This window comes from Misgurnus anguillicaudatus, chromosome 10 (assembly GCF_027580225.2).
Source record: "Misgurnus anguillicaudatus chromosome 10, ASM2758022v2, whole genome shotgun sequence".
NCBI classification, from domain to species: domain Eukaryota; kingdom Metazoa; phylum Chordata; class Actinopteri; order Cypriniformes; family Cobitidae; genus Misgurnus; species Misgurnus anguillicaudatus.
Genome location: NC_073346.2, coordinates 17,325,967 through 17,352,341, shown reverse-complemented (window position 1 = coordinate 17,352,341; position 26,375 = coordinate 17,325,967). Strand labels below are relative to the sequence as shown.

General features: G+C 37.1%; 2 long non-coding RNA genes across 2 annotated transcripts; both read right to left on the bottom strand.

The window, feature by feature from the left end:
* Nucleotides 1-3,918: 3,918 nt before the first annotated feature.
* Nucleotides 3,919-6,100, bottom strand: LOC129433499 (uncharacterized). The gene is made up of 6 exons (XR_012371708.1): nt 6,015-6,100; nt 5,755-5,855; nt 5,364-5,434; nt 5,185-5,228; nt 4,896-4,942; nt 3,919-4,615 (listed from the first exon to the last, which is right to left on the bottom strand). It is a non-coding gene; the product is annotated as an uncharacterized lncRNA (long non-coding RNA).
* An 831-nt stretch (nt 6,101-6,931) lies between these two features.
* On the bottom strand, nt 6,932-18,893 carry LOC129439391 (uncharacterized). The gene is made up of 3 exons (XR_012371464.1): nt 18,347-18,893; nt 17,401-17,885; nt 6,932-7,025 (listed from the first exon to the last, which is right to left on the bottom strand). It is a non-coding gene; the product is annotated as an uncharacterized lncRNA (long non-coding RNA).
* Nucleotides 18,894-26,375: the final 7,482 nt, after the last annotated feature.

Genomic DNA, 26,375 nt, shown 5'->3' with positions numbered 1-26,375 from the left:
TGTAGACAATCTGTCTTACCGTGGACACATGGACATCAAGGCTTTTAGATATACTTTTGTAGCCCTTTCCAGCTTTATGTAAGTCAACAATTCTTGATCGTAGGTCTTCTGAGAGCTCTCTTGTGCGAGTTCACATCAGACAATGCTTCTTCAGAAAAGCCAACTCAAAACTGGTTTGTGTTTTTTATTGGACAGGGCAGCTTTAATCAACACATCCAATCTCATCACATTAATTGGACCCCAGGTTGGCTTACTCCTGGCTCTCATTAGCTCTTGGAGAAGTCATTAACCTAAGGTTTCACATACTTTTTCCACCCTGCACTATGAATGTTTACATGTTGTGTTCAATAAAAACATGAAAACGTATAATATGTGTGTGGTATTAGTTTAAGCAGACTGTGTTTCTCTATTGTTGTGACTTGGATGAAGATCAGAACACATTTTATGACCAATTTATGAAGAAATCCAAGTAAGCCCAAAGGGTTCACATACTTTTTCTTTCAACTGTATATGTAACCATGTATTCATATTCGCCAGATGCCACATGAAATTAACCCTTATTTTCATTTGTGTTTGTTTTACAGTTAACCCCTGGAATCTTCCAGATGATGGGATTCAAGGACTTCAATGTGTGTTGAAGAGAAAATTACATCAGTTAAGAGCTCACCAGGGCACTGTAAAAACAAGTTATCAGACAATAGACATCATAAACGAACATATTACTGTTGAAGAATGTAAATATCCCAGCTGGCCATAAGACTCAGAAGCCCTTTATTCAAGCAGTGCTGATCTGAGCTCTGATGAAGATGATACATGTCTGCTGTAGTTATTTACTAAATACGTTGCAGTTTTTTTTCTTTCACTTTATCTATTACTCTTCTTTCTCCATCAGTCTTCTCTTTTTTTAGTTTTTTGCTCTTGATTGCATGTGTGCTTGCCTTATACCATGGGAGATGAAATATTAACTTTTTAATAAAGGATGGATTAAAATGTTAATTTGGGTTTTTCTGATGGGATTTACAGACATATATCCTGTGCATTTTTACAGACATGTCCTACAGTGGATTGCTGGGATTGGGGGCTGTAAGAGTAGTTTTGAGAAATGTTTCTATTTTGTGTGCAACAGAAGATTATTTCCAAATCTAAACAATGATAAATAAAAAGTAATTATATTTACTCGTTGTTACTTGCTGTATTCTTTAAGAAAATTGCTTTAAATTGTAAATTCATATAAATAATGTACATGCATGCGTGTACACTATTACTAAAGTGTAAATTGGGAGACAAACATTACAATGTTCAATTCTTTGTGACATTAATAAATAAATTACAAACAAGGATTTAATTTTTGATGGGCAAATACTTGAATAGGTCACCATTACAGTGCTTATAGTTTTAATAACAAAGTTTGGGATAAACACGTTTAAATACCCTTACGAAAATTAACCATGGTTTTACTACAGTTAAAACCAAAAAAACATATACTGTAGTAAAACCATAGTAACTACAAAATTACCATGGTTTTGACAACCATGGTTTTCAAAAACCATAGTTAAACCATGGTTAGTGTCGTAAAACCATACACTAAAATACACCAAAAAACCATGGTTACTACACTTTTACCACAATAAAACCATGGTTAATTTTCGTAAGGGTAAATCTAAATCATCATGTATTGCATGTTTCCAGTGACCAGCATGGATACGAAGCCTCCGGAGTTCGCATATGCAGGCTGCATACGTCATCAAGCCTTGTTTAAGTTTACTATTACATTCGCAATGTATTTATTTTTTTAAGAAATACGATGAGACATTTCATGTAGGCTACCGTTTTGATTTTTGCCTACTTGTTTTGTTTTTTTTTTTCCTTTTTTTTCTCTTCTCTTCCATCTGTTCAGATGACTAGATGTAACGTTATTGTTAATACACGTTGTGTTACTTGTATTTCATATATGACATTTCTGAGTAAAAGCATATTACAACATTTTACGACGTAAATGCCTGCAAATGCGACCTCCGGAGGGTTCAGCCTTCGGATTAGGAAACGGCCGCCGTCGACCCTACGTGCCTTGATAGTTTTCAGCATCCCTCCACAACTGTTACACTCGTCACTTGCCTAACCAGAATATGAGGGGAGTGCTTTGGGTTCGGACCGAATACCGAGCTCGGAGCCCTTTCCTTGGGGCGTGTTTGCTCCGGGTTCGGGTCAAATATCAAGCTCAGAGCCCTCTCTTCGGATAGCCAGCCGAAAACGCATACCATGTATCTGTTGCGTATAACTTAAACAAGCATGCTTAGGGAGAATCATTTTCACACCCCTGCTGAAAAAAACAGCATCAAACCAGCATGGACCAGCATGGGAATTATGCTGGTCTATGCTGGTTTAGCTGGTGGTCACCAGCATACCAGCACCAAAACACAACATATGCTGGTATGACCAGCATGAGATGCTGGGGCTAATGCTGGTTTAGCTGGTACTAATGCTGGTTTGATGCTGGTTTAGCTGGTGCTGATGCTGGTTTAGCTGGTGCTAATGCTGGTGGTGATGCTGGTTTAGCTGGTGTTCACTAGCAAACCAGCACCAAAACACAATGCTGGTCTTGCTGGTATGCTGTTTTTTTCAGCAGGGACATGAAATAATACAGCTGATTTCTGACCCGGCCACTGTCTTTGTAAAGCATCTCCATTAGACATCACAGTGCTCACCTCTTGCAATGTCTAAAATCTTTGTCAAAAATTGACATGAAGGTTACATGTTAAGGACAAGTATGGTAATACTTGTATCATCTGTGTACAGCAACTGGATGGATTAAATGCAAAGTAGTTAACCTTGCTGAAAAAAAAGGTTACCAGCACCAAAACACAACATATGCTGGCCTTGCTGGTATGCTGGTGACCACCAGCTAAACCAGCATAGACCAGCATAATTCCCATGCTGGTCCATGCTGATTTGTTGCTGTTTTTTCAGCAGGGAACACGCGCACATTTTGGTTTCCATGTTTTGTGGGGAAATTCCATAGACGTAGCCTAATGGTTTTTATACTGTACAAACTGTATATTCTACTCCCAAACAATAACCCCAACCATCACAGAAAACTTTCTGCTACCTTAGATTTTCAAGAAACATGACTCTTTTTGATTGATATGCTTGTTTCCTCATGGGGACCTCAAAATGTCTCCACAAGGTCAAAAAAATACTGGCATTCCTATCTTTGTACGGACAATTGGTCCCCACAACGTGATAAATACCAGGTACACACACACACTTCAAGCCACCCCTGGAGCTGTGGCCAGCCATAAAGGTTATATGTTTCTCCATAGAAGTGCATGTATGGACCCAGAGACTGTAAGTAACACTGACTTTATAAAGAAGTAGTTTACCACATCTTTGTGCACTGTACAGGCTTTTTAAAAGACATTTGGAGAAGTGTGTACGGGCAGTCATAGCCTGATTAGAGAGTTGGGCTTGTAACCCCCATGAGAGTTGCTGGTTTGATTCTCAGGTCTGGCAGGTTGCGACTGTGGTGCCCTTGAGCAAGGCACCTGTGATTGCTCCTGGTGTGCCCACTGCTTTGGGTGTGTGTGTTCAGTACTTGCAGTGCATCTGTTCACTACTCACTGTGATGGGTTAAATGCAGGGGTCACATTTCAGGTTTGTGTTGCATACTTGACAAGCATGTCACACATTCCTTCACTTTATGTAGGTATCAATGTTTATCCAGATTTAAGGACCAAATTTACTGTTGGAACAGTGTTACTTTCTGTTTCTGTAAGAACAGAGATGTTTCTTGACATAAGTACTTGGACTAAGGATTAGGAATAGTTACAGACATTTACAGGTAAACCATTGCATGCTGTTACTTGAACAAACTCTTAAAGAGTTTTTGACATTTATTTGAGTGAAATGTACCATCTTGAATGCCCTTATGGTCTATATGATACACATCCTCTGTTGTGGACCTTCCAGTGGTAAAATTGTGCATATACTAAAATGCTCACGTAAGAACTGACATTAAATTACAATTAAATTCAATTTCATTATGATTTGAATTCTGACGATGACACAGAAATACAGAAGGTAAATGTTATAGAATGTCTGCAAAAGACTACAGTTTTTGTCTAATTACCACAAAAAAAAAACATTTTTCTTAACTATGTACAAAAGTTACTGATAGTAGCACTACAAAATGGTCATGCTGTTAATGTTATTCACAATTTATGAGATACCTTTATAAAAACAACAGTAAAGTAGTATATTTAATAATAACTATTGAATGCAATATTGTAAATATAAAAATATTATGTAAAAGGAAACAAATAATAATACATTTTATATCAATTTTTCTATAGTTATAATCACAATATACAATATGTTCTATATACCCCGTCTGTGTATAACATATATAAACTGCTATACTTATTTTTAACTAGCACAGTTCTTTGATAAATATGCATTAGAGTTGGGTACATATGAGGCAAGGACTCATGCAGTGTGCAGATTCATGTTTATTGAACAACAAAAGATCATCAAAACTCTCCACAATGTCAATTTCTTCGTCAGTGTTTGAGAGGACTCGGGCAATACAGGGCTGGCAAAACGTCAAGGGTCAGGATTCCTGCAGGGAACCACAGAGGAGGAAAACGGACAGAGGACAAAACATAGGAAAACAAAAGGGTAACAGAGAACAGAGCGGGGGGACAAATTAACAAATACTATAAGAGGGAGCAGTCAAGATAAAAATAACTGTACATGGCCAATAGATACACAGATCAATCAACATAGTTAAATGTTTTCAAATGTCTGTATAGAAAAACATAAAACAATATAAAATATTAATGGTTAACATACATTTAAGGGTTTAGTGCAGTAAGCTTTTGAAAAAAAAAACCCATTACTTTATTCATCCGAATGAAGCTCCCATGTGTCCTTCCACTTTACTCCACTGAAAAACAATATAAGTTTAAAATATAAATATAAAAAAGTACATTGTTTTTTCACCCTAACTGACATTTATTAAAAAAAGATGCAAGTAACACTGTAGAATTTAAGTAGCAAAATATTAGAAGACAGAGAGAATAAAAATTAAACAAACTTATGTAAAACTGTGACAATGTATATGTTTATTATTTATATTATATTTATAATAATATTTTATATTTACAAACTAATATAAAAAATACATACCAGCCAGAGCAAGGCTGCCACCGAAACCTTTGTTTGTTTATTCCCTTGAAAATAAGCAAATAATACGTTTTATTTTCGACATTTTAACCATTTCTTTTAACAAAGAAATTTATCACAAAGCTCTCTGATCCTGCACAGAAATTTAAATTCAAGCCAAATAAAAACTCAATGTTACTTACATTTTTTGCTTTTCTCGTTCCCATGGTTTTTACAAATGGAAAGTGTTCTTTGAGTAAATGCACAGGACAGTCTAATAGGAAGAGAGCATAAACAATCATATTACTATTTGAGAAGGACTGAGGCTTTAAACAACACAATGCCGGATGTAGGATAGAAAATAAAAAAGGCATATACAGTGTGGATGCAGAAAGATGACAATGGATCTCTTTTCCTACTAAAAAAATCTTCTCCAAACTACTTCAATTGGTTACCACTAAATGTTTTTCATTTTGCAAACCACATTCTTTTTGCCCGATGTGTTCATAGATTTTTTGATGTGTCTATAGATTCAGTAAACATGAATGTGTTAAATATTGTAATAAGCAAGCAAAAATTCATTCAGGGAATTACCTTTAATCTTGTACCGAAATTTGTTTGTTTGTGAGACAGACAGATGAGGGTCATTTTCTGCTGCAGAAGAGGTTTGTACACAGCACTGGAGTCTTTTGGACCTAAAGAAAGTGTAAAGTGATTAGATAGACAGAATATGCTGACTGAATTATGAATGGACAGACAGATGGACAGGTCTAGGTAGGACGTATGGATGGATGGTAGGGAGGATGTATGGATGGAAGAATGGACAGATAGAGAGTTAGTAGTATAAGTGTTACCTTTAAGTGATTGTGAGACAGACAGATGAGTGACATTGGCTGCAGCAGAAGAGGTTTGTACAGCAGCACTGGAGTCTTTTGGACCTAAAGAAAGTTTAAAATGACAGATTAGAAAGACAGAAACTTGCAGACTAGATGATGAATGGACAGACAGACAGACAGACAGACAGATTAGATAGACAGGTCTAGGGAGGATGTATGGAAGAATGGGAGGGAGAATATATTGATGAGAGGATGTATGAATTTATGGATGGACAGATAGAGAGTTGGTAGTATAAGTGTTACCTTAAAGTGATTGTGAGACAGACAGATGAGGGTCATTTTCTGCAGCAGAAGAGGTTTGTACAGCAGCACTGGAGTCTTTTGGACCTAAAGAAAGTGTAAAGTGATTAGATAGACAGAATATGCTGACTGAATGATGAATGGACAGACAGATGGACAGGTCTAGGTAGGACGTATGGATGGATGGTAGGGAGGATGTATGGATGGAAGAATGGACAGATAGAGAGTTAGTAGTATAAGTGTTACCTTTAAGTGATTGTGAGACAGGCAGATGAGGGTCATTGGCTGCTGCAGAAGAGGTTTGTACAGCAGCACTGGAGTCTTTTGGACCTAAAGAAAGTGTAAAATGACAGATTAGATAGACAGAAACTTGCAGACTAGACGATGAATGGATAGACAGACAGACAGACAAGATAGACAGAAACTTGCAGACTGGATGATGAATGGACAGACAGACAGACAGACAGACAAGATAGACAGAAACTTGCAGACTGGATGATGAATGGACAGACAGACAGACAGACAGACAGATTAGATAGACAGGTCTAGGGAGGATGTATGGAAGAATGGGAGGGAGAATATATGGATGAGAGAATGTATGAATTTATGGATGGACAGATAGAGAGTTGCTAGTATAAGTGTTACCTTTAAGTGATTGTGAGACAGCCAGATGAGGGTCATTGGCTGCTGCAGAAGAGGTTTGTACAGCAGCACTGGAGTCTTTTGGACCTAAAGAAAGTGTAAAATGACAGATTAGATAGACAGAAACTTGCAGACTAGATGATGAATGGATAGACAGACAGACAGACAAGATAGACAGAAACTTGCAGACTGGATGATGAATGGACAGACAGATGGACAGGTAGGTAGGACGTATGGATGGATGGTAGGGAGGATGTATGGATGGGAGGATGGACAAATAGAGAGTTTTTTGCTGTGCTGCTCACGCTCAATTAAAGTGACAGTGCATTGTTTATGTTTTAAATGGTCATGGATCGACGTAAAAAAGTGTAATTTTACTATAAAATCATAAATGTGACGCCAAGTGTGTTTCAAACAGTCATGACTTTGAGCAACTTAAAAGAAAGCAATGAAATATTTAAAGAGGCCCTTCCACATAAAACCGTTTTTACTTGTATTTTTTGATATGTGTAAGGTCCATATGTGTTTGTGTTGTGTCGTGAATGTGAAAATTAACTTCCACCTCCTTTGTCAGCTCTAGCCACTGAAAAGACATAAGCGGAGAAATCAGGTCAGTTTGAAAAGCTTATCAGTGTGACGTGGAACTGATCGAGGTCATTACTATTCATGAGCTCTTCAACTTGAGACCGCGCCCACATATTACGTGTATTTGAGTTAGTTTTCATAACAAGTTACAGCAAGGATGGCTAAACGTCAACCGTACCGTATTTGGGCCATTGTTTTTCGTCGAGAGACATCATTCCTATTAAACGAGGGAATCATAACAGTTGCTACATGTTTGGATGTTCAGAAGAACGCTGGATTTGAAGAGAGACTGCGATTAAAAAGCAATGCTCCTCTATCAATATTGGATCCTGACAGAATGGCGCAGCTTATGTGAGTAAAACATTAGTACTATGTGTCACTGTGGCGGCCGGTGTTTTCTCTTCCGAGGGACGCGAAATCATTTTGCACACGCTTTGAAAGGGTTTATGATAAAAGACACGCGTGTTTGTGTGAGTAAAACACTTTAGTACTATGTGTCACTGTGGCGGCCGGTATTTTCTCTTCCGAGGGACGCGAATTCATGCTGCACACGCTTTGAAAGGGTTTATGATAAAAGACACGCGTGTTTGTGTGAGTAAAACACTTTAGTACTATGTGTCACTATCAGTTGCGGCTAGGATTTCTCTTCAGAGGGACGCGATTCACGCGAATTCATGATGCACACGCATTGAATGTGATAAAAAACACATGTGTGTGTTTGTGCATTCGTTACACGCGCGTCGAAGGGTTTATGTAAAAGACGTGTGTGTGTGTGTGTGTGTGTGGGCGCTGCTACACGCGCATCGAAAGGGTTTACGATAAAAGACACATGTGTTTTTTTGTGCGTGGGTTTACGATAAAAGACACGCGTGTGTGTGTGTCAAAAGGGTTTATGATAAAATATGCGTGTGTAAGAAAGACACTGTGTCTTAAGACACTCACTTAACATTAAACTGATCACACATGAGATTAAATTGAAAGTTAGTTTGAACGATAAACTGTTATCCAATCATAGCAGTGGGCGTTTACATCCAAGTCGTCAAAGTGAAGAAGTTTTATTTTAATCCCAATCTACATTAATATGATGAATATGAGTTTACCATTATAATCACACGCAATTTGTTTACTATGAAGTTATGCAGGTCATGTGTTATGTTGTGTGGATCAGGAGTTTGTTTGCCATGGGATTGCTATTGGAACCCAGCTGTGTGTATTCATGTTTCAGGGCACAAAGGATTTTAGTATTAGCAAATAGCCAAGGGTCAAATAGGTCAAGGAAAGGAGACACTGGTCTGGTCTGGGGACTGTCATGTGATTCTTCAAGTTACAAGCCTGAACAGAAACATATTGTTAAAGCATATGGAGGGGAGGGACAAAGACCATATATATTTACCAAGCCTGGCTCAGAGCTTCAGACTGGTTTGAAGATTTCTCCCAGGCCGGCCAGGCTGGTTCTGGGAGAGTTCATCAGGCAGGCTCGGCTTATTATTTTGTCCGGAAAATAAAAGTCTATCTCTTGAAATCAGAACCTAAGACTGAAGATTGTTTCATTTGAGGAAAAGGAAAACCACAACATTTGGTGCCGAAACCCGGGATAGAAAAGAGCTGGACAGTCACACCACCTGGGCAAATCTGACGAGCAACACAAACAGCGTATGGCCATAAGGTAAGCACTTTTTGCTTATTAAATTAGGTTTGTGTTGTTTGCCAGACTTTGCTCAACGTGGTGAGAAATTTAAGCTCTTCTAAATTTAAGAACCATAGATGTGAACTGGGTTTTGATTTCAAGGATACAATCTAACTAAGGCATGCATGCATGAATCTGTATTTTCTTACTGATGAGTTGGCGTTGATGATCACAGTGACTTGAAACAGATTTTAGTAAAAGAGAACGCGTAAGAGTTTTGTATGCAAGGTTGCATATGCTGCGTCTATCGGGGAAAAGGATGACGTAGAGATTTTAAGTAAAAGAGAACGCGTAAGAGTTTTGTATGCAAGGTTGCATATGCTGCGTCTATCGGGGAAAAGGATGACGTAGAGGTTTAAGTAAAAGAGAACGGATAAGAGTTTTGTATGCAAGGGTGCATATGCTGCGTCTGTCAGTAAGTGGATGACGTAGAGGGTTAAGTTAAGAGAACGGATAAGAGTTTAAATCGTTATGTGAATTAACGATTGGTTATTTGTTGAATGATTTGTGTTTGAGTGTGTATGTATGCAGCTGCATAATGTGTGTTAGTGAGAGAAATGTGAACGTGAATCTGGTAAAGCAGGGAGAGGCTTTCCCTTGGGCAGTTGGGCTGTTAAGGGGGGTATATCCTGTGAGTATAGGGTAAATTACTATGTTAGAGTGTGGAAGAATGAGCCCTAAAAAAAATTAAATAAATAAATAAATAAATAAATAAATAAATAAATAAATAAATAAATAAATAAATGCTAATGGGTTATTACTGAAAAATGGTTGGGTTAACAATTTGGTTTATAGGTTATCAAATATACACTTGAAATTTAAGGTTTGGTAAAAACAATTGACACCAGATGGGACATCAAAAGGAGAACAGAACCTGAGACCACAGCTGGCTTTCTCAATGGACAATGCAATCAGGTGGCCACCTACAGAGATGAGCAGTTTTGCTTGTTTAAAGATTGTATTGTTCACCTGAGATGGCTCGGGGTGGTAAAAATCAAATGCTCTTCCAAATTTAAGAATAAAAGGGGAAATTAAAAGATTACTAGATTAAATGATAAGAATAAAGGGTTTCATTTCCAAAAGGAATGTGTGCTAGGACAGATGATGGTTTGTTGTGTGAATGAGTTTTATTGTTTTATTTTTGTCGTTGAGTGGCTTGGATAGAGATTTAATGTTAAGTTGAGAAAATGCCTAAGAAGTTTTGCGAACCTGAGTGTTACCGTGTCGGGGCAGACACGTTGGGGTTTGTAGAGAAGAGTTATTAAGTCCTGCAGGTCAGGTACGGTCTATGTGTTATTTGTCTTGTTGTTTTGGAAGGCCCGGGCTGATGAGAGATATTGTTTTTGTTTTATTTGTCAGGTCGGATTGGTAAATTGTGTAAGTGAATCTTTTTCACGTTGGTGGAAGTGTAGTGGAAAGATGAACTTGGCCAGGTAATCTAGATAGAGTTGTTTTATTTTATTTGTGTGAGAATGCAATGTGTCTGTGATACAGTGAGTCTGTGTGTGAGCATGTCTGAGATGGAAAGAGTGGGGGGGTGTCTTTCTTCTGTTGCTCTGTAGAGAGCACAGAGAGGTGTTGTGTTACAGGAGTGAAGATTGTTTAAAACTATAAAAAAAAGGAGATAAAGTTTGAAAATATGAGTAAGAGTATGAATAAGAGACAGTTATAAATGCTCGGTATTAAAGATTAGAATTGAAGACATTGTGGTTCTGAGGTATTGTAGCCAAAAATATTAGTTATTACAGTGATACAGCTACTTCTAGAAATTAAATAATTCATTTAAAGGATTGATTAAAATAAAAAATTGTGCTCAATAGGAAAAGATTGCTTGTCCAAAAAAGGACAGATGTTGGTGATGGTATTTGATTCTATTTGACAAAACACTACAAAATATTATAAAGGAAATTTTATTTTAAAAACACATTGGAAATCTAAGTAACAATTTGGGGAATATATAAATTGGATAAATAAAAACAATAAGTTTGTGAAGTGGTTAAATGAGAAATAATTATAAAATATAAGGTGTGTTATATTGCAAAGAAAAGATTATGGCAGTCACATTAATGGAAAAATAAGGATTAAACAATTGTTGTGTGGAGAATTAGAAAATAAAATAATTGGAGTTCAAATGAGGAAACATTTGATGTGGCATTGTGTGAGAAATACAATTAAATTAAAATATAAACTAATGAAAGATAAGAGGAGATAATTAACAGACAAAGAAATGCTCAAAGGGAGAAGGAGAGAAAGAGAGAGAGAGAGAAAGGGAGGGGGAAGGTCAACTCCCATAGCTCGAGGGAATTGTGAGATTAAAATCTAGCAGGAAGACAGAAGTAAAGCTTTGAAAGAAAAACAACAAATTAGAGAGAAAAAAAAGAGAGACCAAGTTATTAAAGGTGGAAATAAAGAGAAAAATAAAAAGGACAGGAAAATTATTAAAAGGTGAATGATACAGATAAATTATACAAAGATAAATTATTACAAAATGAAGAGGAGTCTTCATCTGATGATTGAAGGTGGTCACAAAATAAATTTTATTTTAAATCAAAAGGCAATATTTTGCATGGGTCAAGCTAAAACCTTGTGGGCTGATCATTCTGATCCTTTGACATTCAAGAAAGTGAACAAAAGCTGGCGATGAAAAGACAATGGCAAAAACTGTGTGACATCAAAGTGTTGGAGTTGCAAAGACAGGAGAACTCATAAACTGGACTGAGAACACATCATACAAGAATGGGACTATAACTGATCTCAAGCAGTGAAGGGGGCACTGCACGGAAAAAAAAAAAAAAAAAAAGACTGAGTGGAGTCCAGAAAGAGACCCACAAAGACAATATTGTTCTTGGAGACAAGAGAAAAACTGGACTATACTTTTTCATTTTCATACGAGCCTTTGAGTGAAAGAGGGGAAAGAGTGAAACAGCCGTTCAATGTTTAGCAAAGGACTTTATAACTGTAGGGACACATACAATCTTTAAGTGAAAATCAGCTAGACAAATTTAAAGGCTGATCAAGAACTTATGCTGTTAGGTGTGACTACCTTTTCTGAAATCAAATCAGACTCCTATTAATCTGACAGGAAGAAATGCATAATGAAAATTGGGGGGGTTTGAATTTGGTATTCTAACGAGGAAGTTAGAACTCCAATGATGATACTAAGCTAAAAAGCAAATATAAATGGCATAGAACAGCTATGGCAGAAAGGAAAATAAAATAGATAAAAGAAATAAATTGAAAAAACACCATAGGATACTATAAAAGGTAAACAAGAAAAAGCTGTGAGAATAGAAAAAAGAAATAACTAATTATTGTAACAAACATACGATTTAAGGAAATAAATCTAAATTGTATCTAGTCACGATTTAAGAGCAATTAATGACAAGAAAAGATTGATGATCCAAAAAATTACAGACTTTGCTTACAACTGTTTCTTCATTTAATAAACATTTTTACTGTGAATTATGATTTGCATAAGAAGTAGATACTTTCATTTACGTATTTAATTATAAGGGAAAATATTATACAGGTTTAGAATGGATGAACTACTATTCCAACATGCGGAAAGTTAATTTGGTTGATTAATGCTAAAAAGTTGATAAAATGATTGGTTGTCATTGAGTTATAGGGACACAGGAGAACAGTTGATTTGCCAGCATGGGCAAACAGATGTGGAAGCTAAAAAGGGCCTCAGAGTGTCAGGAGATCTTTTTAGATTGCATAGAAGTGAAAAATTTCAGTCATAAATATTATTATCATAGATGTACATGGGGTGAATAAGTGGAATGAAAATAAATTATTTGATTCATGAGGAGAATGAAGATTTTGAGTTGGGATAAGAAGGGAAAAACGGATGTGACGGATAAGAGAGAAGAAAAATTTGACTATCATCTATAATCACAAAGGATGGTAGATAAAAAGGTATAGAAAAGGAATAATCATCAAAGCCATACTTAACAAAATGTGTGAAAATACTAATCATAACAGAACTTATGTTTTACCTAAACTAACAACCGTACACCTTTAACACTGCATGAAATATTCGCCGATAGACCTATGCGTATTGTAAAAACATCTGGAATTAAGTGTTATATGAACAAACTAATTGTCTATGTATTGAGTTATTTGTGTACAGAAAAAGCTGAAAGGAGTTGAGGAGGAGATGAGAAAACATGACTTGATGAGTGCGAGATGATCTAGCTTATCTGAGGTTCGAGAGGTTGGAGGAGGCCAAACACGGCCACAGGGGGCCTAACTGGGAGAGACAGGATGAGACCAGTCCCAGAACGTCCAAGTGGGAGGAGCAGCCACTGTATAGCAGAGCTCGTAGGAAGGAGAGAAGGAGAAAGAATGCCAATGATATGAAAGAAGAAACATCAAAACCAAATCAAAGTTAAAGCAATTCAAGTATACCGACGGATGGAGAGCAAAGTTTGAGCACCGAGAGGAAAAAGTGAAAAAGAGAAATTGTCAAAAGAAATTGAATTGAAAAGAACGAAACTTATTACTACAGAAAATTTGCATTGCTACAGTCAATTAAAGAACGAAACCGATTACTACAGAAGATTTGCATTGCTAAAGTCAATTAAACTTCCTGGCGATGGACTTTTGCCTTAAACAAGGCCCAGTGAAAGATCTGCAATAATTTCAAAGGAACAGACTCTGAAAGAAAGACTGAAAACATAGAGACATTGAACAGAGAACTTAAGGTGGACATTTTATGGGAAACATCCCAAAGATAACAATGATACAAATGGGGAATATTTACAGTTAAGGAAATATATTTGCAAAACCAGATTTCAATAATGCAATAACATTTTCAAGTCCACATACTTTGGGGTGATAAATTCAACAAGAATTCGTATGGATTACGAGAAAAAGTTTAAGGTCAATTTATCTGGATAATATTCAGGTCTTTTGGGAAATTCTGAGTTTAAAAATACATCTGGTAGGCCACAATTTGGAAATTTGTGTCAATGGACGTAAATAACAAAACACTAAAAATAAAAAGGAAGGATAGATATTTCAGAATGGTACAGTAAAAATTCTGAATGGTAAAGTAAGATTACAATCAACAAAATATAAGCCTTATGGAATTATAGACTTAAGGAAATTAAATAGGAAATGTTTTATAACAGGAATTTTGAATGAATCAACTAAAAAAAAAAAAAACACAAAAAAAAAAAAAAACTCTAGATCTATTGTGAAGACATAAGTATAACTTAAGGTTTAAAAGGGAGAAAGAAATTCTATTAGAAGAATATTATAATCAAATCAGAGCAACATATACAATGAAGATATTTGAAGATCAAATAATATCGATTGGGAATTATTCTGGATTGGTAGAAAAAGAAAATATTTGACCTCATTGGGAGGGAGAGAAAAAGTACTTAAATATGACGGAGACAAGAAATCACTACAAAAGAAGGGTATTTAGAATCCTTATAAAAGGATGAACAAAACAATTAATCATAAATTATATGCAGATTCTGTTGATCAACCAAATGGATACCAAATTAGATTAAGGCATGGGTTTAAGCTAAATAAGGAATTTAATAAAGTTTTGTCAGAATAAGAATACAGAACAAATAAATTATGTACAGTACTACAATCAAAAAGTAGATTATTAAGTTTACAAATAAGGCATTAATTAACTTAGGATAACAACTAGATGCAGCCATTAAAAATACATGATAACATATACTGAATCAATTTTAATTAGAGGTTAGTGGGTAAATGAGGCATTGGTGTCTGGTTAGAGAACCAAATGAAAGTTAAAATATGATGGAAAAATTTACTTGAAATCAACAAGAATGTTATCAGGAATTACGTTACAAGACAGAAATGAATTTACAAATAGTAAATGAGAATTCAAGCACCTCTGATGAGGATGGGGAAAAAAAATTTCATTTAAATTGTTATCAAGAATTATTATGCATGATTTACTTAGTTGTATTATTGGTTATTTCCATTTACTAGTTTTATTTGAATTAATTACATTTATGTGTGTATTATGCAATCTTTAATTAGTTTATTATTGGTTATTTACATTAACTTGTTATGTTTGGAATACTTTACTTTCATTTGTGTTGCAATCTTTACTCAGTATATTAGTGGCTCACATTTTCTTATGTTATTTGAATTAATCTACATTTATTTGTGTTTATTATGCCATCTTTACCTAGTTTTATTATTGGTTATTGCTCTTTACTTTGTTTATTTGAATGAACTTACATTTATACTTGTTTATTATAATTAATTTTTACTTTTTATGCTTCAATTCAGTATCAATTAGTTATATTTACTTGTTTTGAATTTGAACACTGAATCTATAACATTTAATTTGTGTTTATTATGCATACTTTACTTTTGTTTTATTATTTTTTACTTGGATTCATTAACGTTGACTTTACATTTACGATGCTTTATCATATACTCTACATAGCTAAAACGATAACTGTAAGCGTAGAACCAATTGCGCACAAACTGTTTAGGGCTTAAGTACTTTTACTTTTACATTCAAGTCAAAATGAGAATGGAAAGATGTTTGTCTTATTGTCCATAGTTCGAAGTGCAGTGGCATAATTTAGTAATTGGTAAGGTATAGTGGCTTTCTTTAGCCACAAGATATTAATAATTGAAACGCTGAATTATGAAACTGCACTCCGGATTAAAATAAACAGGAAAGGTGAGGCTAAATTAAGCCTCAGAGCGGGGATTATGAAGAAGTTTTATTTTAATCCCAATCTACATTAATATGATGAATATGAGTTTACCATTATAATCACACGCAATTTGTTTACTATGAAGTTATGCAGGTCATGTGTTATGTTGTGTGGATCAGGAGTTTGTTTGCCATGGGATTGCTATTGGAACCCAGCTGTGTGTATTCATGTTTCAGGGCACAAAGGATTTTAGTATTAGCAAATAGCCAAGGGTCAAATAGGTCAAGGAAAGGAGACACTGGTCTGGTCTGGGGACTGTCATGTGATTCTTCAAGTTACAAGCCTGAACAGAAACATATTGTTAAAGCATATGGAGGGGAGGGACAAAGACCATATATATTTACCAAGCCTGGCTCAGAGCTTCAGACTGGTTTGAAGATTTCTCCCAGGCCGGCCAGGCTGGTTCTGGGAGAGTTCATCAGGCAGGCTCGGCTTATTATTTTGTCCGGAAAATAAAAGTCTATCTCTTGAAATCAGAACCTAAGACTGAAGATTGTTTCATTTGAGGAAAAGGAAAACCACAACAAAAGCAGCCCGCCCATTAAAACGGATCACTTCTCTAACCAGCCTCAAAATCAGGGTACAAAATGGCCTATTACTTATTGCTTTTGATGTTTTTGAATGTAAAAACCATGCAAACGTCATGAGTAGACCTCAGACAACAGTCTAAAACAATAAAAACGCCAGAGGAAGGGCACCTTTAAAAACACCAAAAGATTGCTGTCATTCACTGTCTGCCCAGCACTAAATGAGTCCTCATCTATAATCTTCAGAGAAATAGATACATCTATAAATCTATGCTTAAACTGTTGAAGGGAAACACGATCGACTACTTCATGCTGTCAATCACTGAGTGATTTTTTTTATTTTATCGTAAAACTTCAGAGAAACAGATTTAATAATGTGCCATGGGCTTTTTATGTCTATAATTGTGTATCTATATCTGTCATTACACGGACCAGAACAGCACGAAAACAATGTGGGTTAAACAAATCACAGTTACATAAATTACACTGACCATCAAAAAGCGTCTTGAAGAGGTTTTGCTGATTAATGCATGTAAAATAAAGTAATTGAGAAGTTGAGATTTTTATACTGTTATTAAACTGCACAGTATGTGCTGCAAACGCAGCCGTTGTGAAAGCACAATGGACACGCGCAGCAAACGCTCTCCTCACGAACTGCCCACGCTACGGATACGCGGCGTAAGTGTTACCTTTAAGTGATTGTGAGACAGACAGATGAGGGACATTGACTGCAGCAGAAGGTTTGTACAGCAGCACTGGAGTCTTTTGGACCTAAAGAAAGTGTAAAGTGATTAGATAGACAGAAACTTGCAGACTGAATAATGAATAATGAATGGACAGACAGATGGACAGGTCTAGGTAGGATGTATGGATGGATGGTAGGGAGGATGTACGGATGAAAGAATGGACAGATAGAGAGTTAGTAGTATAAGTGTTACCTTTAAGTGATTGTGAGACAGGCAGATGAGGGACATTGGCTGCTGCAGAAGAGGTTTGTACAGCAGCACCGCAGTCCTCTGCTGTGAAATAGGTAATGTATGTGACAAGAAAGATTTCTGGAATAATTTAAAAAACAAACAGTGGTTACAAACACACATGCTAACGTATAGAGACACATATAAACATTCAGACACAATAAAGGGCAACTTCAACATTGGAATGTATTAGGCAAGGCAAGGCATTGGGATGTATTAAATAATGACCTACCAGAACATGTACACCCAGAATTTACAAGTTTACAGAAATTATTTGCAACTTTCCATTGCTCATTTATTTTTTGTTTGGCAACTTGTATTGCTTTTTTCATTTCTTGCTTTTGTCTGCAGTGTTTGCAGGTTTTGCAAGCCACAGAAATTTGGACATTGTATGATTTACATTTTTTGAAAGTTGATCCAGGCATCCTGTGACACACGCATGAGAACACCTGTAAAAATCATTCAATGCAATGTTATATTGTTATGCTTCTACAAAATAGCATAGATCAATACAATTTTCATGCTGATTAACGTTGCTGGTGTGGTGCTGTTTTAAGGTTACTTCAATAACTTAAATTAAACATGTTAAAGCTGGTCCAAGCCGTTTCAAGATGGTAAGGAGCTAACGTTACACGAGTTAAGTGAGCTTTTTCAAGTGTATTATGAACTGGTGGATTAAATATCTTACATTTACACAGTACAGTACTTAGTGTAAGGAATAACATTAGCACATGCTGCAGACACTTTAATACATTATAAAATTTGAAAGATTTTCGCGTTAAACGAGAAACTACATGTAACCATGCAACTATACACATACTAAAATTATAGTTTACTTTGAATGCAATATCACCTAACAAATCATATAAATAAGAAAACTGTTGGATGGATGGATGGATGAATTGCTTACCGCTATATTTCTTTGCACAGCACACAGTGCGCGGGAGATGCAAAAGGAGAAATGCCGTGACCGGAAGTTGTCCAAGCAAAGCGAAAGGGAAAAATGCGTACCATTTTTATATATGTTATTCCTTATTGCATATGACAATATTGTATGTCTAACTTACTAATGTTCTGTAAAAAACATGATTTACTACAAGTGATTATTAAAAATTATGCTACAACGCGAGAGTGTGAAACTAACGTCATGCATATTGCATGAAAGAATCTACTTAGTTTATTGTTTGCTTAAAGCGTTAAAATCGTGATAAGGAGAATTACATCAACACATCTCAAATAAAAACGCGAAATGTCCGAGTATCCCAGTAACGTTGGAGGCGGTACGTCAAGTCTGTTATCCATTGGGCTGCCAACTCGCGTACGTGTCGCTATATAGTCTTTCATTTTTCCAAAAACTGTTGTTTTGCGATAACAGCTTTTCCCATTAGATAACACTTTCTATTTAATTCAGTGTACATAAAGATTTCAACGTTCAGACATAAAATTGAACAGGGGTGGTTAAAAACCAGTAACTCCAGCAGAGAACTATCCTTCCGGCGCAGCCTGACGTCATCTCACATTCTCTATACGTAAGCATTTATACGTAATTATTGTGAAAAAACGTAGGAGTTTTACGTTTTTGAAGCCGTAATACGTGTATATTGTACGTATAGGCATCTATTTAAACGTTTCATGCATACGTTTGCAATAGACACATTTTACGTACAAATAGATACGTATTTTCATGAGATCACGTTGGGAATTCTAGACAGACTGTGATTAAAAGCACCACTAATATTGGATCTGATAAAAATGACACAGCAATATACACAGTAAGTAAAAGATTTTACTTTATTCAAGTAACTGCGTTTCACTATTGCTTTGTTAGAAGAGATCGCTTGATATGTCTTGTTGTAAAATCTGTGTCTAAACATGTATGTTTAACTGTTTTAATTTACAAAAAACATCAAAAGAAAAATAAAGGTACAACACTTAACAATACAACTGAAATTTAACAGTAGAAATATACAAAGTTAGTGATAAGAAAGGACTTAACAGCCGCAATTTAGATTCTGATGCCCGCTTACTGTGTTGTATACTGTAATTTAGGCAGTGTGCGTTTGAAAGGTCAAACACTCAACAAAGCTTTTTTATCATATAACTGTGGTATGTAACGTTACGTGGATGTAAGAGCAACCTCACAAGCCCAATAGAAATATACAAAGTTATTGATAAAGATTTATCAGCCGCAGTTTAGATTCTGATGCGCGCTTACTGTGTTGTTTACGGTAATTTAGTCACGTCAAGTTTAAAGTTTTGTTTCTACTTTACTATAAGTATTGTCATTTATGTGTATCATCTTTAGCACTCAGAATCTTTTGTGGCTCAAACATATGTGTTCGGCTGCTATTTTTACACATTAACGTTTTTAAAACATTTCCCCACATGTAATGACGGGGAATGAAGCTGTCCAATCATAGCAGTGGCGTTTACATCCAGGTCTTCAATGCAGCCGCCCCTTCAAACGAACCATTTCTCCAGACAGCCACTAATCCATGTTACAAAATAGCGTATTACTTATTGCTTTTGATATTTTTGAATGTAAAAACCACGTGAACATCATAAGTAGACCTCAGACAACAGTATAAAACAATAAAACAAAGGAGGCTTGACAAATTCCCTCCCCCTTTAATGCTACTTTCACTCTATTCAATGGACTCTATGCACGTGTCACACGGTGACGATCTTTCCAGGGGCGGAACCAAAAGTAGGAGAGTTTGGTTCCGCCCGGAGGTGTTTCCGCTCAGACGGGAAAGCGGGAACACCGGAACTTCCGGTGGACGCCGCGGGACGAAAATAAGCTGATTCGACACAGGTGCATCTTATTAACATTAGCGGCTGGGAATTGGAGGACACAACAAAGAAGGCAGTATAAAAGGATCGGCTAAAAACACAGTTTTGTGGTTGTTTGGTGCTGTTGTCGTGTGCTGTTTTTCGTTGCTGGGTATCTTCGCTGCTGGTGTCGCTTAGGCTGGAGCTGGCGTGGCTGTGTAGGACAGAACAGACCATAGTAGCTGGGAGACGACAGGAAATCGCTGGGAACTGAAACGAAACAAAAGAAAAACGGAGTTAGAGTGAGTGATTACATCTATGAAGAGATCAGAACTTAACGGAATTATTGTGTAGCACTGCCACTAGGAGGAAACACCTCGCCGTGTGCTGTTGGAAATATATATTTGTGTGAAAGGAAGAGGAGAATATCGGAGAGGAGTGTACAGCGACTGTGAGTATACACTATTGATTTAGATTACGCTGTTTATTTACTCTGTCTATATTGAAGGACTCCAGTGAAAGGAGTGACGGCCCTGCCACGGAGCAGTGTGGTGGGAGAGCCGGAGGAAGACGAGTTTGGGCCGCTACAGTGACGTGGACGCGACTGGCCCGCGTTAACATTCGCCTAACGGACTCCGATGAAGTGGAGGAAGACGGGGCGTCCTAAGTGTTCACTTTGAGTGCTGTGGGTGAGTCTGTGTTTTGCTGTGGACATACACTTTGAAGTGGTGCAGTGTGTTGCTGTGTGTGTATTTTGTCAGAAAAACCACGCCTCCACCAACCTCGCCGTGGGAAAACGGAAGGCTGCGGGTACCAGTTCTTTTACTATCTGGCATATGCTGTGGGCGAGCCCCTGGATGCGAATACTTACCGTGGTGATAGTCGGCGGCCATCTTTTGGATCTGGGTTGTTCTATGGAGTGGTGGTGAAGAGTTCGACTGCTTGAGACTGTGTGAGTAGAACTTAAGATCAACGCTTGCTTGTGTATATGTACGGAACATCTACTGTGTGAGAAGGAAGGCGGAGTTAGATCCCACCTGTCCCGAAGCCTCTCCAAAAGGGCGCCCCTGTCCAGGAAGCGGAAAAGAGAGGGCAACGCTCGGCTCGGTGTGACGGTGTGGAATTTTCCCCTCGACAGTAGCAGCGGTCGCTGGGAGGTCTGTTTCACGACGCCCCATCATCCTACAGTCTCGAGGTATCCGTCGAGTTGTGAGAGCACGGTCACCGTAAGTCCATCATTCCCAACCCATGAAATGAATGCATAAATTGTCTGACGATTGACCACGAGTGTTACTAAAGCGGAGTAGAGTGAAGGAAAGCACTGTAGACATACGTTTCCCTTGTGTTTGACTGTGTGCGGCGTGGCCGTGGAAACACTACCCCAGTGATTATTAACTGTCGTTCTGTGTCCCAGCCCGCAGCCTGTGAGGAGAGAAAGTAAACAAGGAAACCTTACCTGTATCGTACTTACTGTACGCTGTCCCAAGCTGGAGAGGTGAGCGAGTCATTAGCAGTGTGAATAACTGTCGTTCTGTGTCCCAGCCAGCAGCCTTTGAAGAGAGAAAGCGAACGAGGAAAACCTTACCTGTACCGTACTTACTGTACGCTGTCCCAAGCTGGAGAGGTGAGCGAGTCATTAGAAGTTTGAATAACTGTCTTTCTGTGTTCCAGCCAGCAGCCTGTGAAGAGAGAAAGTGAACGAGTAAACCCTACCTGTACCGTACTTACTGCACGCTGCCCCAAGCTGGAGAGGTGAGCGAGTCATTAGTAGTTTGAATAACCGTTCTTCTGTGTCCCAGCCAGCAGTCTGTGGAGAGAGAATCCTGAACACTTACCAGAGAAACGACCGCCTGTAAAGGAGGAGAAAGAGAGCTAGGAAGCTTTACCTGAACTATACTTACCGTACGACGCCCCCAGCTGGAAAGGCGAGAGTTGTCATCAGTGGTCCAAAGATCGATCCTCTGGGTCTCAGCTAGCAGCCTGCGGAGAGAAGAACCATACACGTTATTGGAGAAACACTTACGAGATCACCCCCAGCACCACGTACCGGGGAGCCACTGTGCCATCCAGGCAAGGGTACGTTAGTGAAAGAAGAAATTGACCCAGCACTTATCTTTGTTATTTTATTCTGCCTCCAGGAGGAAAAGGAGGGCGCCACGGGATCATAAAGCAAGGCGGAGGAGCCCGAGCTGCACACCCCCACAGAGCCTTGGACCCCGGACCTCTAGCCCCGTCTCCCCCCTTGTCCCTTTCCGATCACGGCCCACCTGGAGGGCAGAACAAGAATCTTTAGTTTTAAATCTTTCCCCTTCCCCATTTCCCATATCTATTTTAATTAAATTAAATAAAATTCTATTTTTTTATACTTACGTGCACTTGTGTTGTCTGGTCATTGGGTTGGCTTTGGGGACCTCCTCGAGGTGGAAACTAAGAAGGGGCGTGGCTTGTGTTACCCTAGTGGCCAGCCCCGACTTGTGACACACGCTTAACTTCCGTGTTTGATCCAGGCTGCTCATCAGTTTCTGGCACAGGAATAAATAAACTGTTTATTTATTTTAATGTATTTAGTTTGTTGTGTGTGTGGTTTATTTTTATTATTAAGTAATTCTTCTTGTCATTGATATTCATTTTCTATTTGTCTTTTGCATTTGTTATTATTAAAGTATACATAAATACGCTAAATAGAAGTTTTACCGTTCTGACATTTAGCTTGTAACCGAATGTGGCAAGACGAAGGCAACAGCCTTGTGACAAAAGCAAAGATTTTGCATAAAAACTTTAACTACGCCACCCCGGGACTAAAGAGCCCATCCAAACCAGTGGGACGTGGGACTTATCCTTCCTGAAGTGTACTAGCTCCTACTTCAAAGCGTTCCAGACAATTGAAGTGGAGCGTAAACAGAAAACATGGACGACCGCTGTGCTAAGCTTCATGCTAATAGATAATAATGACAATTTCATGCCATAATATAAAAAACAAGTTGTGTTCAAATTACAGTGTCTAAAACAACCCAGTTCACCGGTAGGAGGTCCCACTTCGACAGGCATTCCACTGCACTTTTCTTAGTTGGAGGTAGGATAAGTCCCACGTCCCATGGGCTCTGGAACGCTGCATTATGCTGCCTTAACGTGCTATGGTAATTATGGTAAATACCAAAAGCTGAAGTGGAAAATGCACATGAACACCCCCTCATGTGGTATTTTCCACTGGGCAACTCGTACATCATTTCGATGCACGAGGTACTGAGATGAGATAACCTTTGACCTTTTCAAATTGGCGGAGAGCAACAGAAGAGTGGTGAATGATAAGCATTGTACACTACTAAATGTTTTGCTACTGTTAGCGCATAGTTTTTGTAGCCTATACAATGTTATGTAATGCGTTAACACTCAGTGTCAGTTTTAAAAATACCGTAATTGTTTGGGGTTACCTACCCAAAGAAGATGCTAGCTAACAGTCAATAGGAGCCTAGTAATGAGAGATTAGGCAATATACTCACGTGATACAGTACGACAACAAAAGCACTTGAACACAACAGACTGGTAAATACCAGTTCACAAATGGAAAATATCATCTTTTTCATAGCACGTGAAGGCAGCATTAGGGAAATATGTATAACACCCAAAAATGTGTTAAAGCACATAGGTTTGTTGCTCTTTAAAAGAAGAGTGAGTGAGAGGTGTGGGTATACAAAAATACATTTTATTTACATGTAATCTATTTAAAATGAGCACTCTAAAACATGCAATATCACTCGACTTCAAATGCACCACAAGCAACACACACACACACACACACACACACACACACACACACACACACACACACACACACACACACACACACACACACACACACACACACACACACACACACACACACAAATCTCAAAATGAATAAAAACAACAACAAAACAAACAAATACTAACCAGCAAGGCTGAGGTTCCCAACAGAAGAAATTACTTAGTCACAACTCATGTTTACAAAAAGACAAAAAATCCAATGACCACCACAGACAATAAAAGAAAAAGAATCACAAATTAATTACAGTAAACCACATCTATACAGTGAGCCAGGACATAAGATGTTTACAATTAACAATGAATCAGTCAAAATTATGGGCCAAGCACAGTTCTCAGGAACTAGCTGCAATGAACAATCCCAAATGTTAGCATTATTGTTTATATGACCCAAAGACAGGCTCACAGAAGCAGGTGATTGTTCACTATGACAATAAAAAAATAAAAAAAAATAAACACTTGATGCACTAAAATCAGAACTAATGGAGAGCTACTCGTTTCTCACACTCCTGAGAGCAAACCACGGCTCTGTTATGGTGACGTTAAAAGTGGAGCTTAAACTTTAGGCCCACGTACAGCAGAACCAGACAGTGTACAGTCCAGTGTACAGCGGTGAAAATAATTGTGTTGCTACAGTTCAGCGGAATGACACGGCAGCGTGAGAATCAAAAACGCAGCAACAAGAGGAGACGTAGAACGAAAGAAAGAATCCAAACCGTGACATCATCCCAGACAAATTAACTTTTTACAGGCACAGGTTAACCAACATCAGGTCAACTATTGTATTGTAATGCTCTTTAAATTAACAGAATCTAGTTGTTAGCAACTGTAGTAAAAAATCTGTCAACTTACCATGCAATTTATACCTGAAACAAATCATGAACACAATAATAAATTAAAGCCAAATTACAGTATATTTAAATTACAGTCATAAATCAATGGGATTCAAATACATGAGAAAATGTAGAATATGAGCAAGATGTCGGTTAATTTTATTAAACAGCATTGTGTTACATGCATTGCCCGATTTGCATGGTGGAAAAAAATAAAACCAGTAGACTATTTTCACATTACTGGGTGCAGTGATCGCTGGTGTGAAAGTTGTATACGTGGTAATAGCGCTCTTAACATCTAAAAGATTTAATTAATTATAATTAATGAACAAACCCAGCTAACTGAGAAAAGAATTTTTTTCTTGAAAGTTCCCAATGTCATGTTTTAATGTTCACACAATTGTTAAAACAACTGTTTATTATATTGACTTATTTGCTTGTTATGTAAATGATAGAGAAACATTGCATTTTATTATTTTATAAAACATTATTTCTGAATGTTCAGTAAATATATTGCTGTAGAAAACACAATTCACTTATTAGGTTTGGATGTTGATGATGTGTTTTATTTTAAGTCACCATTATGGTGATCGTTGTTTGTTTTAGTTGGACTCTTGACCCTTAATGCTTTGTTGCTAGTTTTTCTCAGGTTGCATTATTTTGTTTGTATAAATCACATATGTTATGCGAATCTAACTTTATTGATGCTGTTCTACATAATTGTTAAGTTTATCTTTTAATTTATTGATTTACTTGCATATCAAAGGTTATTTTGTCAAAATGAGATCCAGCACTCACAGCACTTTGTCATTAAGGATTTTACAATCTATTGACAAAAATTAAATAAAACTTCATGCAGGACTCCCAGCATGCACTTCGGCATGGATAAATACTTAATCTTTTACTATTTTCTTTGTCACCATGGTTGAGATTCATACTTTGATTCTTGATGTTTGTGTGTCTCAAGACCACAGTGGTTAATTTTTGTCCATTGTTTCTAAAAATCTGTAATAACAAACTCTAATGGGAGTGCTGGATCTTATAGACACGATTGACAGAAAATAAGCTTTTGATGAGTGAATAAAATGATGATCTTTAGCGTTATGTACAAATCACTACAGAACTGCACCAATGATGTTAGATTAGCATAAAAATGTTTCTTATAAATACAGAGTAATGCAACAAGGGAATAACTAGCGACAAATCTTCAATGGCCAAGAGTCCAACTAAAACAAACACTGATCATCATAGTAGTGACTTAAAATGAAACAAATCATCAACATCTAAACCTAATAAGTGAATTGTGTTTTACAGCAATATTTTTACTGAACATTGACATTTTTTTATAACAGTTTTTAAATAATAAAATGCAATGTTTCTCTATCTTTTACATAACAATCAAACAAGTCAATATAATAAACAGTTGTTGTTTTAAACATTGTGTAAACATTAAAACATGACATTGTCATAACGTTTAAAAATGGTAAAATGTAACATTTCTCAAACGTTCAGACAACACAAAAACGTTCTTAG